The sequence below is a fragment of the Orcinus orca genome, chromosome 11 (genome assembly GCF_937001465.1).
Source record: "Orcinus orca chromosome 11, mOrcOrc1.1, whole genome shotgun sequence".
NCBI lineage: Eukaryota > Metazoa > Chordata > Mammalia > Artiodactyla > Delphinidae > Orcinus > Orcinus orca.
The window spans coordinates 94,398,964-94,413,297 of NC_064569.1; positions in this window are offsets into that span (position 1 = coordinate 94,398,964).

Genomic DNA, 14,334 nt, shown 5'->3' on the forward strand with positions numbered 1-14,334 from the left:
GTGGTGGGGGTCATTGAAAATGGGGGAGGCTATGCATGTGTGGGGGTGGGGAGGATAAGAAAAATCTCTATCTTCTGCTCTAAAATCTACTCTTTAAACTGCTCAGAAATCAAGTCTATTTTTAAAAAAAAACCCCACCATGGCTGACTTCAAGCTACCAACATGACATCACTGAACTCAGAGTGGGGAAGAGATGTGCAGGACTGGCTCTCACAAAGCCAATGCAGTGGTGGTAGGAGCCTGCTCCAGCACACCACTGCATGAATAAAGGAAAGCATGAATGAAATATAAGAGATGCCTTCAGGCTCTTTAAGAAGAAGCTTATTCAGACCTGCAAGAAGCTGGGCATGCAGCTGCAGGTCTGATTTCAGTTCTAAACCATCAGATAAAGGACTGAGGTGTCATGTCTTTTGACTTATTCAGGTAGAGAGACTTTTGTTTCCTTTGGGTCCTTTACCTTCAATACCAAGCCTTGTCCAGGCAACTACTGAGCGCCCAACTCAGATTAGAGGAAAGTGGGTGAGTCTGAGGCTAGGAAGCAAGGGTATCAGTTAGGAGGGTTCGCCTGCAAGAACATGGAATCCTGGGCTTCCCTGGTGGCGCACTGGTTGAGAGTCCGCCTGCAGATGCAGGGGACACGGGTTCATGCCCCGGTCCGGGAGGATCCCACATGCTCGGAGCGGCTGGACCCACGAGCCGTGGCCGCTGAGCCTGTGCGTCCGGAGCCTGTGCTCTGCAACGGGAGAGGCCACAACAGTGAGGGGCCCGCGTACCGCAAAAAAAAAAAAAAAAAGAACATGGAATCCTGACCAGAAGTATCCTAAACAGCCAGGGATTTGTGGTGTCCCACATAAGATGTCCAGAAGAAGGGCAGTTCCTGGCTTGCTGAATTCAATGGTCAACGATGCCATCCTCTGAGCATCAGTGGTGTCTCTCCTCAGCGGCCATTGCAGTTCCAGGCATAACACGCAGGCTGACAACGTCCAGTGAAGAAGAGGCACATTCCCTCCCAATTTTAGTTAGTGAGAAAAACCTCTCCCAGAAGCCCTTCAGCAGCCATTCCTTCAGATCCCAGCGGCAATGACTAGATCACATGCCATACTTAAACCAACCGCTTCCAAGGGATGAGACCACCGTGACTGGCTTAGGCCAGTTAGTGGGACCCTACAGGAGGCAGCACCTGGGAACCCAGGCAGGACTCTGCCCGCGTGGAAGAAGCAGGTAGGGGTAGGGTGGCAGTGGGCAGTGGCTGTCAAGACCCAATCTACAGGGAATATTAGAAGAAGATTCACCTATTTTATGACCAGGCCATTCCATAAGAATTCTTGAGATATTAAGGAACAAGAAGGCAGTGGAGGGAACACAGCTCCCCGGATTCCCTCTCAGGTTGAAATACCTACATGGACACAGCCCTCCTCTATGGATTCCCACGTGCAGATTAAGCCAACACGTCAATGGGGACAGGTTCCATGCTGTTCAAAGAAACCAGAACTGTGCATAGTAAGGCCCTGCGTCTGCTGTGGGGACAGAGGCCCCAGCCAGCCCAGGTCTGAGCCATACCCCCAGCAACTCTCTGGTCCTGGTGTGAGACTCCCCCTTGCAGGTGCTTCCAGGTATGGCTCTAGCCAGGGTCATCTTGGCCACGGTCTGATGTGGGTGACCCCGTTTTGACAGGTCTGAATTCCCCAGGGTGAGCAGCGCATGGTGCCTCACTCCAGCTCTGACCTGGTTATGGGGAGTTGCTAGGTAACTGCTATGCGGCCTCTGCTTCCCACGCCGAGGAGGCCTGTTTACCATGGCAAGTCCGGATGAGTTGGGGAGTGCAAAGGAAAGGGAGCCCTGGCCGGGGGTCTGCAGCCTGGACTCTGCCCTCACTCTCTCTGGACCACTGGACCTTGGGGAAGTCTATTCACCCCTCTGGGCCTCAATTTCCTTGTCAGTCAAATGAAGGAGAGGCTGGGTCTCTTTTCTCTCTAAACCGCTGACACATGCAGGCAGCATAAACTAAATAAACACTGATCATCAGATTCCTCTCAGGTAGGAATGACTCAACACAAATGCAGAAAAGGAATGGGTTGAGTTATTTGCATTTAAAATAAAATAGAGAAACCAGCAAACCTGTGTCTCCATTAGGACACATAAAAGTTACAGAGAATCTGGAACTTCCTTGGCGGTCCAGTGGTTAAGACTCCATGCTTCCACTGCAGGGGCCTCAGGTTGGATCCCTGGTCAGGGAACTAGGATCCCACATGCTGCATGGTGAGGCCAAAAATAATAATAATAATAAATTTTAAAATAAATAAAAGCAGAAGTTACAGAGAGGGCTTCCCTGGTGGCGCAGTGGTTAAGAATCCGCCTGCCAACGCAGGGAACACGGGTTCCAGCCCTGGTCCAGGAAGACCCCACATGCCACGAAGCAGTTAAGCCCACGCACCACAACTACTGAGCCTGCGCCCTAGAGCCTGTGAACCACAACTACTGAGCCCACGTGCCACAACTACTGAAGCCCACGAGCCTAGAGCCCATGATCCACAAGAGAAGCCACGATGATAAGAAGCCCGCGCACCGCAAAGAAGTATAGCCCCAGCTCACTGCTACTAGAGAAAGCCCGCACACAGCAACGAAGACCCAACACAGCCAAAAAATAAAAACAAATAAATTAATTAATTAAAAAAAAAACTTACACAATGTTAAAAAAAAAAAAAAGAAGTTGCAGAGAATCTTCCTTCTGTTGGCAGAAATTTAGCTTCTGGAATCGATGTTCATAAGTCCATGGGGCTCCCCGGGTCCTTTTCCAAACCCAGACTTCCTAAAGAAGTCCCCTTAGGGTCCGCAGCTTGCTAAAGCGTGCTGTCCTATCTGGGCTCTACTGGCCCTTCTTCTACCGTTGCAGCCACGCCACAGGCCCAGCCCTTCCCAGGTTGCTGGGGCCAGCCCTGACTCCTACAGTGTGGGCTCTGCACTAGCCTCTGGGGCCTGCTACTCGGTCCTGCCTTCATTCTGAGACCCGGTTCCACCCTCTTCCCTGGTCCCTGCAACAAGCTCCCCGCCCAGGCCCACATGCTGGGACCTCTGCAGGACCCAGGTCCTCACCACCCCTGCCCCTTGTTCATGCCAAGCCCCCTCCCAGAATCCAGACTCCTTCTACTGAAGTTTCCTAACCCCACCGCCATCCTGCCTGTCTGCCCACCTGAATTTCCAAATACTGCAGGCTGCTTCACCCCTCAGCATTCCCGTGACCTTGTGCCGGGGCCCCTGGTGTGCCACCTGCATGTCACCGCCACCACCACCACGCAATGCACCTTGTCACAGGTGGCCCCTGGGACCCCATCCTACCCCAAGCAGCTGATGTGTTTTCCCCTTCCTCCTAGACCCTGCCTTCCTGGTCCAGTTCTAAGTCGGCCACGCCCGATCCTTCCCTACTGCCATACACACACGGCGTAGAGGATCGTGTCTGAATGTGCCCCAGGATGATGGAGTCAGATCAGGGAGCATTCTCCACCCCTCGACAGAGTTTTCCCCCGGTTGGGGGCAGAAGGAGGCGTTAGTACCTTGTGCACAGGGAATGAGAACCACTGGGGTGGTCAGGGCAGGTGGCCTTTCAGCTGCCAGCTCTGCTCTGGGGTGCTCTAGACCCTCCCAGCCGGGTAGAGAAAGCCCCATCCTTGAGTCATGCAACCCAGTCCCGCCTTCTTTCTAACACTCCTGCAGGCAATGTGGAAAAGCCGAGAAATCACGAGCTTTGCGTCAGACAGACCTGGGCCCCAGTCCAGACTCTGCCCCTGACAAGTCCTGAGCCTGGACAACTCCCTTGACCTCTCTGAGCTATTCTAGAGAACTGGAGAGAGTAGCACGGAGCTGTCATGAGAAGTAAGCAGAATGATAGGAACTGCTTGGTGAGGGCCCAGCCAACGGTGGGCAGCCCCCCACCCCTGCCATCTTGGCGGAGATGGGCTTCCTCACGCCTCCACCCCACCCCAGACATGTTGCTGCAAAGGCCTCCTCTGCTTTGAAATTACCTGCCCCCTGGCAGGTATTCAGCCCCCTGGGGTGAGTCTCTCCTCCACACAAGCTGATAACTTGCTGATGTAGTAAATCAACGTTGGGGGAGCTCTAATCCCTGGGCCTCACCCGCCTCCTTCCAGGTGACGGCTGCCCCGCCACAGTGACCCACCAGGGACAAAGTATGGAGGGTGTTGGCCAAATGAAGGAGTGATTCTTGAAGGGAGAATGCCAGGCCAGGCAGAGGTGTCCCGCAGCCACCATGACTTCCTCTGGCTGGTCTGCCTGCCCCCAGGCTCTCCGCTACCCAGATTGGGCACTTTCTCTACTGGAAAAGCTTTCTCCTGCCATGCCTGGCTTGGGGTTCAGGCAGCCTCCCAGAGATGCGGGGGGAGGTGGAGGAAGGATGTCTGAGCTCCTCTGCCCTGAACCTTGCCCGGCACTTCCTTCTTTGGGGACTGTGCTCCTGCAGGTCCCCACCTGAATTTCCCCTTCCTTTCGATTTACCTCTGTGCACACCCTAGTCAGCCTGCAAGGCCAGGGAAAATGCCACCTCCTTGACTGATTCCTTGATTCCACCCTCAGCCTGGAGTAACTCGCCCTCTGCAGAAACTTCTCCTGACACTTGCTCTCTGGCCTTGCCCTGGAGGGAGGTGTGCCCTCGAAACCTGTGCCCTGTGACTCTGGGGGTTCCAGTTCCCCAAAGACAGAGATGAGCAGATACTAAGCAAACAAATAATTCCAGCCCAGGTCCCTTGGTTGGGTCAGAGCTGTCATAAAATTTGTCTAAAAATATTTCAGACACAGCCCAGTTCCCAGCACTGCCAGCCACTGGAAAGAGGAGGTGCTTCGCAGCACCCTACCCACAGGGGTGAAGATTGCTCACGCTGCCCCGCATTTGCCCTGCGTCTACAGCCTACCAGGTGTGTTGCTCCAGGAACTCCCCACATCTGTGCTGCCGCCAAGAGGAAGTGAGAGGAGGCTCCGTCCCTCCCCGCAGCTTCCTTCCTAAAGCCTCCCAGCCTCAGAGCAGAGTTCTTCCTCTAACACCTAATGTCGTCCACCACGGGCTCTCTCTGCCTCTGGCCCATGCTGTGCCCTCTGCCAGGCACATCCATCTCGAGCACCATTTGCATCCCGCCATTTCCCAGCTCACGAGCCATCCGTGGCTCCCAACTGCCAACAGAGTTATGTCCAAACTCACCTTGGAATTCAAAGATTCAAGAATTCAAAGATTCAGGACTTCCCTGGTGGCGTAGTGGTTAAAAATCCGCCTGCCAATGCAGGGGACACGGGTTCGAGCCCTGGTCCGGGAGGATCCCACATGGCACGGAGCAACTAAGCCCGTGCGCCACAACTACTGAGCCTGCACTCTAGAGCCCGTGCTCCGCAACAAGAGAAGCCACCGCAATGAGAAGCCTGTGCACCGCAAAGAAGAGTAGCCCCCGCTCACCACAACTAGAGAAAGCCCACGCACAGCAACGAAGACCCAACGCAGCCAAATATAAATAAGTAAAATAAATAACTTTAAAAAAAAAGAATTCAAAGATTCAAGATTAAAAGATTCAAGAACTTTCATGAGGCAACCTGTATCTCTGGCCCATCCCTCTTCCCATCCTTGCCCCATCCCTGAAACACACACACATGTACATATTCACATACATGTATACAGACATTTACACATATGCACACTTATACATATACATGCACATACATATGCACAAATACACACTTACACATAAATGCACACATATATACACACTTACATGACCCAAACTAATTTGTTGTTTAACCTGTATTTGCTTTGAGCATTACATTCATTCATTCACTCACTCATTCATTCATTCATTCATCCATTCAACATTCCCTTGGTGCCAGGTCCATATTAAAGCTGGGATGCAAATGTGAAGAGCACAGTTTTCCTACTTCTCCTAGAAGTACTTACTATTCAGCCAGCTTTCTAATAGCTTTTATTTAATTCTGACTACTTTAAATTTAAATCGTAGCAACCATATTGGACAGTGCAGTTCTACTGTAAAACCTTCTGGCCCTTGGGTCCCACGAAATTGGTGGCAAGTAGACTTGGGTTTGAATCCTTAGCTGTGTGACCCTGATTGGGTTGCTAAACCTCTCTGAGCCTCAGCTTTTTTTTTTTTTTTTTTTTGCGGCCTCTCACTGTTGTGGCCTCTCCCGTTGCGGAGCACAGGCTCCGGATGCGCAGGCTCAGCGGCCATGGCTCACGGGCCCAGCCGCTCCGCGGCATGTGGGATCTTCCCGGACCAGGGCACAAACCCGTGTCCCCTGCATCGGCAGGCGGACTCCCAACCACTGCGCCACCAGGGAAGCCCCTGAGCCTCAGCTTTATCAGTTACATCATGAACAGGTTGTAACACATAAATGTAAAGATGAAATGAGCAAATGTATGCCTGGAGCCTAGAAAATGCTTAGAAAATATGTTGAATCTGAGTTTTTGTCTCTAGAAATTAAATAATTATTTGGATCATGATCCCTATTCTACTATTAACCTTGTCAATATTTTTGAAGTCTTTTGAATATATTCAGTTGGCCTGAAATAATATAGAAATCCTCCCTCCTTCGATGTTTCAAGGACAGCAGGGGAGACAGGTTCTGGAAGTTTTCTGAGCTCCTTTTGAGCTGGGAGTGTGTCCGTGTTTTTACTTAAGTCCCCTGTAACATAATGCTCTAGGTATGTTTGCTGATAGAATCATTGTATTCACTGATAAGAATACTCAGAATTCAGTGCAATAAATATTTAATGCATGCACTCTGGCTAGACACTATGGGAAACACAAAGCAAACCACAACAGTTCCTAACCTTGGAAACTTAATCTAACAGCGGAGGCAACATGTTTGCTTGCGATCGTGTTGCCCTCCGACTCTGGGTGTGAAGCCCTTGGGATGGGGCCGTTCTGGTCAGGCTAAGTGCCTCTGCCCGGGCAGTGAGAGATGAGGGGGGGCAAAAGCCTGGTTTGGGGCGTGAGGTTGTCTTGGGCCACCTACTTCGTGGTCAGGAATCTCCTTCTGATATTAAACCAGCAGAAACAGCCGGAGCACAAGGCATTGAAGACCACAGGGCAGAACTCAAGCTAATCTGCCATGGCCACCTCTCCAGTGACCAGCTTTTGTTCTAGATCACTGCATCCCAGGTCACACAGTGGTCTGACTTTGACAAGGAACGCAGCAGCCAGGCCCCAGGGGGAAGGGCCAGGGGAGGAGTCTCCAGGTGTGGAAAAGCATGATCCCCTGGGCCTCTTCCCAGGCAGGACTTCGGCTGAACTCTGCCCTCTGTTCCCTTCCTGATCCTGCCCCCAACCCCACCTGCCCTTCCGTTTGCACCTCCCAGGAGGATGTGGATGGCAAAATCCGGCTTCATCTTTAATTAATTAATTAATTTATTTATTTATTTTTGGCTGCGTTGGCTCTTAGTTGCAGCATGCGGGATCTTTTGTTGCCACGCGTGGGCTCTGTAGTCTGCAGCATGTGGGCTTAGTTGCCCCACAGCATGCGGGATCTTAGTTCCCCGACCAGGGATCGAACCCGCCTCCCAGACATTAGAAGGCAGATTCTTAACCACTGGACCATCAGGAAAGTCCCCTGACTTCATGTTTAAAGTGTACCCTACCACACATATTCTCTCTCTCTCTCTCTCTCTCTCTCTCTCTCTCTCTCTCTCTCTCTCAGCTGTGTAATTGAATGGCTGAAAGGACAATTCAACTGAGTTGCCTTTTTTGTTTCAGGTTCTTATTCCTATGTTCTTACTTCATCTATGCTGAGGAAGAGAGAAAATCTTACCCATTTTTTTTTTTACATCTTTATTGGAGTGTAATTGCTTTACAATGGTGTGTTAGTTTCTGCTTTATAACAAAGTGGATCAGCTATACATATACATATATCCCCATATCTCCTCCCTCTTACGTCTCCCTCCCACCCTCCCTATCCCTCCTCTCTAGATGGTCACAAAGCACCGAGCTGATCTCCCTTGTGCTATGTGGCTGCTTCCCATTAGCTATCTATTTTACTTACCCATTTTTAAGAAGGAATTCCTGGTCAGTTTGAAATAAAATGATAGTGGAAAAGGGGGAAACTGGGGTGAAAGTCCAGTGTTTAGGGTATAATGCCTGGGAACACCACACTGAATAAGACAGTCCTGACCTCCAGGAACCTACCATCTGCTGGGGGACACAGGCCATCAGCACAGAGCTTGAGTGCTAAACAGGGGCTGAGCGTGAAGTGAGGGGCCCTAACCCAGACCCAGAGGGCCAGGAGAGATGCTGTGGAGGAATTGACCAGGCTGAAGACAAAGGATTCAGAACAGTAGCACATGGACTGAACAGAAAAGCATTTCGGCAGCAGGAAGTCCCCACGCAAAGCCATGACATATTGAGAAAGGGGGAGAAGAAACCTAACAGGTTTGGATCGTAAATGGCCACAAGGTGCTTGACTTGTAGCGTAGGGATAACAGGGAACTTTGGAAGAGTTTTGTGCAGGGAAATGATATAATATATTTGCATTTTAGAAAGGATTTGGGGTCAGAAGATCGAGTTGGGAAGACCAGTTAGTGTTACCGAACCCAGGTCCGGCTGCTCCCCGCTCAAAAGACAATAAAGAGACCAGTTTGGTGGAAAGGAAAGTTTGCTTTATTTTGGATGCGGGCAACCGGGGATGGGTGGGGTGGGTGGGTGTGGCCAACGCCCCGCCCCCAACAATCAGGGGGCAAGAGCTTTTATAGACAGAGGGAGGGGCCTACATGCAGAAACAACACAGTCAGCTCTGACAGTCATCTTGAAATTGGTCATTGGTGGTCTGACCAGCCTCATCTTGCTTGTTTTAGGTACAGTTAATCTTCAGTTCCAGATTCGGTTTGGCCTGCATTTCTTTGAGGCCATTTCTCGGAATTGTGGCAGCTTATGTCGTGGCTACAGTCTGGTCGTCATGTAGTTCACTTCTTCCACCTGGTGGGAGTTTCAGTATCTATAAGACAGCTCACAGGACATGGCTCAGAATATTGTCCACAGCAGTTGAGGAGGAACAAAACGTCCTTGACTATATGACTAAGCGATTATTTGGTCTCCTTTGACGGTTTTCCTTTGTTTCTGCATTTTCTCTCTTCTCTGATTTAACTTAATTCTTTGGCTAAAGGTTTTCCACAGACGAAAGGCAGGCTGAGGACATGGTGGTGGCAGGGGCAAGGACCATAGGGTCCTGCTCTGTTTCGTTAGGAGGCTCTCGTAACAATGCTTGGGATGGGGGGAGTGGCAACAGGGATGGAGTGAAAAGGGCTGATGGGAGACATCACAGAGGAGCCTCATCTGGCCTGGTGGCTGTGAGATGGGGGAAGAGTCCAAATGCATCCATGTGTCCCAGTAGGGCCACCAGGCAGGTAGTGGTGTCATTCTGGAGGAGAGGGACCCAGAAGGACATGTAGTGGGAGCAGGTAGAGGAGGAGAGGGTGAGGGATTCCTTTGAGACATGCTGCCTCAGAGGTGCCTGTGGGGCGTCTGAGCAGAGATGGCCAGCAGGCAGCCTGATCAACTGGTATGGAGCAGAGGAGAAAGTCCTGGGGCTGAGGGAGGACTGGGAGAGTCCTTCGAGCCCTAGGGGGGTGGGAGCACCCAAGGAGCGTGTGAGGTCTAAACAACGAGGCCAAGGCCGAGTGCTGAGGGACACCAACGTTGAAGGGATGGACAAAAGAGGCGGAGAAGGAGTGGCGGGAGGTGCAGAGAGGTCAGGGAGTCGGGGTGTCGGGAAGCAAGGGCAGCTGTGAAGCAGCGGGGAGAGGAGTCTATAGGCTTCCAAAGTTGCAGATACAACCAAGTCCCCAGGTCTGGAGGTCGCGGAGGGCAGGTACTTGCCTAGTCCAGAATCAGCAATAAAGCAATAAATCACTCCTGAACGAACAGATGAAAGCCCGAGATATGTCATGAATGGCAGGGGAGAAGCCTCGGTGTGTTCACTTCTCTGGGCTGCAGAGTGGGTCAGAGGTGAAGGCTGCTCAGCTAGTTCAGTACCAGGATCTACACCCCTCCTCCACGGCCGCAGCTATAATCACCTCCTCTTCCTCTGTCATCCTCTCCGGGAATAGGCAGCAAAGCACGAATCTCATAGAGGCATGACAAAGCCCCCAAAGTTGTATAACAGGTCTCCATGACACAAATTGCCGCAGAGGGAAAAAGAGTCAGCCCTGAGAAGCTTATCTTAGAATATATCATGACTCGAATTACACAGGAGGACCTAGGTAAATAGACGCAAACAGGGATGAACGCAGCTACAATGACGGTAAACGCCAAGGGGTCAGATCTCAACTGCACACCCAGCGGGCAGTGAGCGCTGGGCGAGGGGAAGGCGAGTGACAGTCAAGAGCCCAGGCAGAGGCGGAGGTGTATTCCGGAGGAGAAGGAGGCCTGAGGGGAACTGGAGGAGGAGGCACAATTTCTCAGGAAGGCCCAGTCACCTTGGGCAAGGTGGCTTCCGAAGCTGGAAGGAATGCAACCGTGATGGGCCCCCCAGCTCAGGGAAACACCAGATCCAGGACTTGAGGGACCGGGAGAGGACCAGAGGCTTTCCTAGGGAGTCACCACTGCATGGGATGCCCACAGACACAAGGGAAATCGGGCCCGTGTCTAAAAGAAATCAGTGTATGGGCTGGTAAGGTGTTTAAAAAATCTCACTAATAATGCACAGGGGATCAGGCCTCAGGGATGTGTGTCCCAGCACCTCCACTGGCTGATAACCTTGAAGAGGCCGTCTCACCTCCCAGGGCCTCAACACGTTCATCTGCAGGACCTTACAGTAGTCCCTTTCACAACCTACTTCCAAAGATTGGGGGGACCAAATTAGATAAGTGTACGTGACAGTGCGTCCATAGCCTCTAACCCCTCTGTGAATGCCACTGTGTCACTCGTCACCCTGCCTTGTAAAGAAGGCTGTGGGTATCTGACTCCCAGCTAAACCAAGGGAGCCACCAGAGCAGCTAACGATCATGTCTGATTCCTCTTTTTTATTCTCAGTGGCAAGCATGTTATCTAGTACACGTCAACTGCTCAAAAAAGTTGGCTGAATAGATAAGTCATTGGTATGTACAGGGAACTATCAGGAAAAGACCACTGTGTGTTTCATAGCAGTTAGATCTAGGAAAGCTCTTTTCCACTGCGAATTGTGACTAAAATAGTCTACTCTGATTCTAACCTTCTGTCCTATTCTAACTTGTGTCACATAATATTTGTGTCCTTGAGAGCAAAATCCTTATCGCAGTCATTCACTTCAATGTAAGCTCCACATGGGCAAGAACTTGGTTTTTTTCAGAGCTGTACCTCAGCACCTAGAGCAGGGCCTTGTGCTTGTTACAACTCAGTATGGATTTGGTAAATGAATGAGTGGCTTCTGACCCTCAGCACAATGCTAGGCATTCAGCAAATGTTTGTTGAATGGATAAATTATTAAACAAGGGGGATTCTGTTTCTTTCTAATGCCCCTTTCTAGCATTATCAACCGAGGCAGTATGGCAAGGTGGGCAGGCAGGCAAGCCCTGGAGTCAGATGGTCTGAGTTTGAATCCTGGCTCTTCTACTTAGCAGCTGGGTGACCTAGAGTGAGCTACTGAACCTCTCTGTGTTTCAGTTTTCTCACCTGCAAAATGAGGATAATAATAATTTTTCTAATAGGATTATATGAATTTATTTGAAAGATACATATTTTGCACAGTGCCTGGCACATAGTAATTGCTATTTTTTTATGACCATATCAGTCTCTTAATAATCTTCAATGGCTCCCCTAGCTACGGAATAAGACTTAAAGTCAAGGTCCCCAGGGACTTCCCTGGTGGTCCAGTGGTTAAGACGCTGCGCTTCCACCGCAGGGCGCTTGGGTTCAGTTCCTGGTCAGTGAACTAAGATCCCACATACCGTGTGACGCAGCCAAAAAATAAAATAAAATCATGGTCCCCACAATTTGGACTCCAGGTCCCTCTCTTTCCAGTCCCATCTTCCCACGCTTTTTTTTTTTTTTTTTTTTTTTGCGGTACGCCGGCCTCTCACTGCAGTGGCATCTCCGGTTGCAGAGCACCGGCTCCGGAGGCGGAGGCTCAGCGGCCATGGCTCACGGGCCCAGCCGCTCCGCGTCATATGGGATCTTCCCACACCGGGGCACGAACCCATGTCCCCTGCATCGGAAGGCGGACTCTCAACCACTGCGCCACCAGGGAAGCCCCGTCTTCCCCCGCTTTAGCGCTAGGTACTCTTTACAGGCTACTACGCTGTTGCCAGGCACTCCTCTAAGCGGCGTACAGCCGTTCATTTGTTTCCCTTTTTGCACAGCTCTATTGGGTAGGACCTCTTATTGCCCATATGTCACTAATGATGTGGCCAAGGCTCAGAAAGGAGAAGTAACTTCCCCAGGGACACACAGCTTACACCGAGAAAGTGGGATTCCATTCCAGGACTCTCTGACATGAAAGTTCACGCTCTTATTCACTGGCTTCTGAAATCCTTGCTATGCCGATTGGTCTATGGACCAGCATTACGAACATTACCTGGGAGCTTCCTAGAAATGCAGACTCTTGGGCCTCACCTCAGACCAACTGAATCAGAATCTGCATTTTAGCAAGATCCCCCCAGGGGACTACTGGGCACAGTAAAGTTTTAGAAGTACTGTTGTAAACTACTTTCCATCAGTCAGACACAACTGCTAATTAAATCAAATATGTGATCTTATTTAATCCCTACAACAATCTGGGAGGTCGCAGGGTGGCGGGGTGGTCAGCATTGTTATCCCATTTTGTAGATGAGGATACTGAAGGCTCTGAGGGTTGAGTATCTTGAGCTGAACCCACGTGTGCTTTATGCCAGCATGATGTTCTGACCACACCCAATCCCAACTTCCTCTGCCTGGAATGTCTTCACTCCCTCTCTCCCCCCTGACTTCTTCTCCTCCTTTTAGGCTCCACTTAAGACCCCTTCCTGCTAGGTGAAGACCTTCTTATCTACATCCCACTAGTCAGATTAATTTCTTCTCCCCTCAAAGTGCCCACAGCTCCTTGCACCTACCCTTTTCTTGGCCCTAATTCATTCTTTTTTAAAGAAATCGTACTAAGTACATACTGTGTGCCAGGCACATAGTAGGCATTGAGTAAATGTTTACTCCCAATGCATTGCTGATTGAGTTTATTAAAAGCATTTTCATCACCCCTGTGTTATTCTCCTGTGTGTTTGTTTTTCTATTCCTCCCACTGCTCTGAGCTCCTCTGTATACTCAGGGCTTAGAGTTTGGCATCCTATAGGGCATCAAGTCATCGGAAAACAAACTAAATGCTCTCCCATCTAAAGATGAAATTTGTCTATACTTAGAGTGTTACTAGGAGTGAGGCCTTCCAATTCCCAAGAATAGCAGAGGACACAAGTGAGATGATGGACACCTCTCTGCTCACCATCCCTGACCTGACACAGGATGCCAGAATTGACTACTGTCACAAAATTTGCAGATATTTGAAAATCTAACCCTCATCTTTCCAGGTCATCAAAGGAAGACCCAGAAATATTAGGTGATCTTTTCTAAGTCCCCAGGGTTAAAACCATGTCCCCAGTAACCTTCTGTCATTTCACAAGAGAAGTAGAAAGGGCAAAGGTGGCCGTGGTGCAGGGCAAAGATCTCCCAGACACAGAGAACCTATAGTTCCCTGTCTTGCGTCTCCTTTACAGGGAGACCTGGGCAAACCACATGTTTCTAGGGGGTTGAATTAGTTTCTAAAGCTCCTTCCAGCTCTAAGATGCTGTGCTATAAAATGAGAGAAATGTGAACCTTTGGTTGCTATGATCTGAAAATATTTTGAATGTGGAGAATCAAATAGTACAGCAGTGCATGAACAAAATAATATGTTAATGACTAAGAAGATTGTACTTGATCCAATGGGAAACAGCAGAGCTGCTGCTGGTGATGTGTGTGTGTGTGTGTGTGTGTGTGTGTGTGTGTCTTCCTCCCTTGAGCTCAAACATATATTTTAAATCACTAATATAGTAATCAGGCCTCTGGCAGCCTATCTTGCACACACACACACACACACACACACACACACACACACACACCAACCACTTCAAATTAAAATGGGGGGAAAAATTCCACTGCTGCTGCTTACATCCTTGCTGTATCTGGGTGACTTTTTTTTTTTTTTTAAGAAATTTTTGTCCTGGTGAAAGTGTTGGATTGACAGCCCCTGGAGGGGCCTCTGATCTCAGACTGGGACACGTGGACATGGGCCAGGAGCTGGGGGTTTTATTAGCATTTCGCTTTTGCACACCAACCGCCCCTGCTAGGCCGTCAC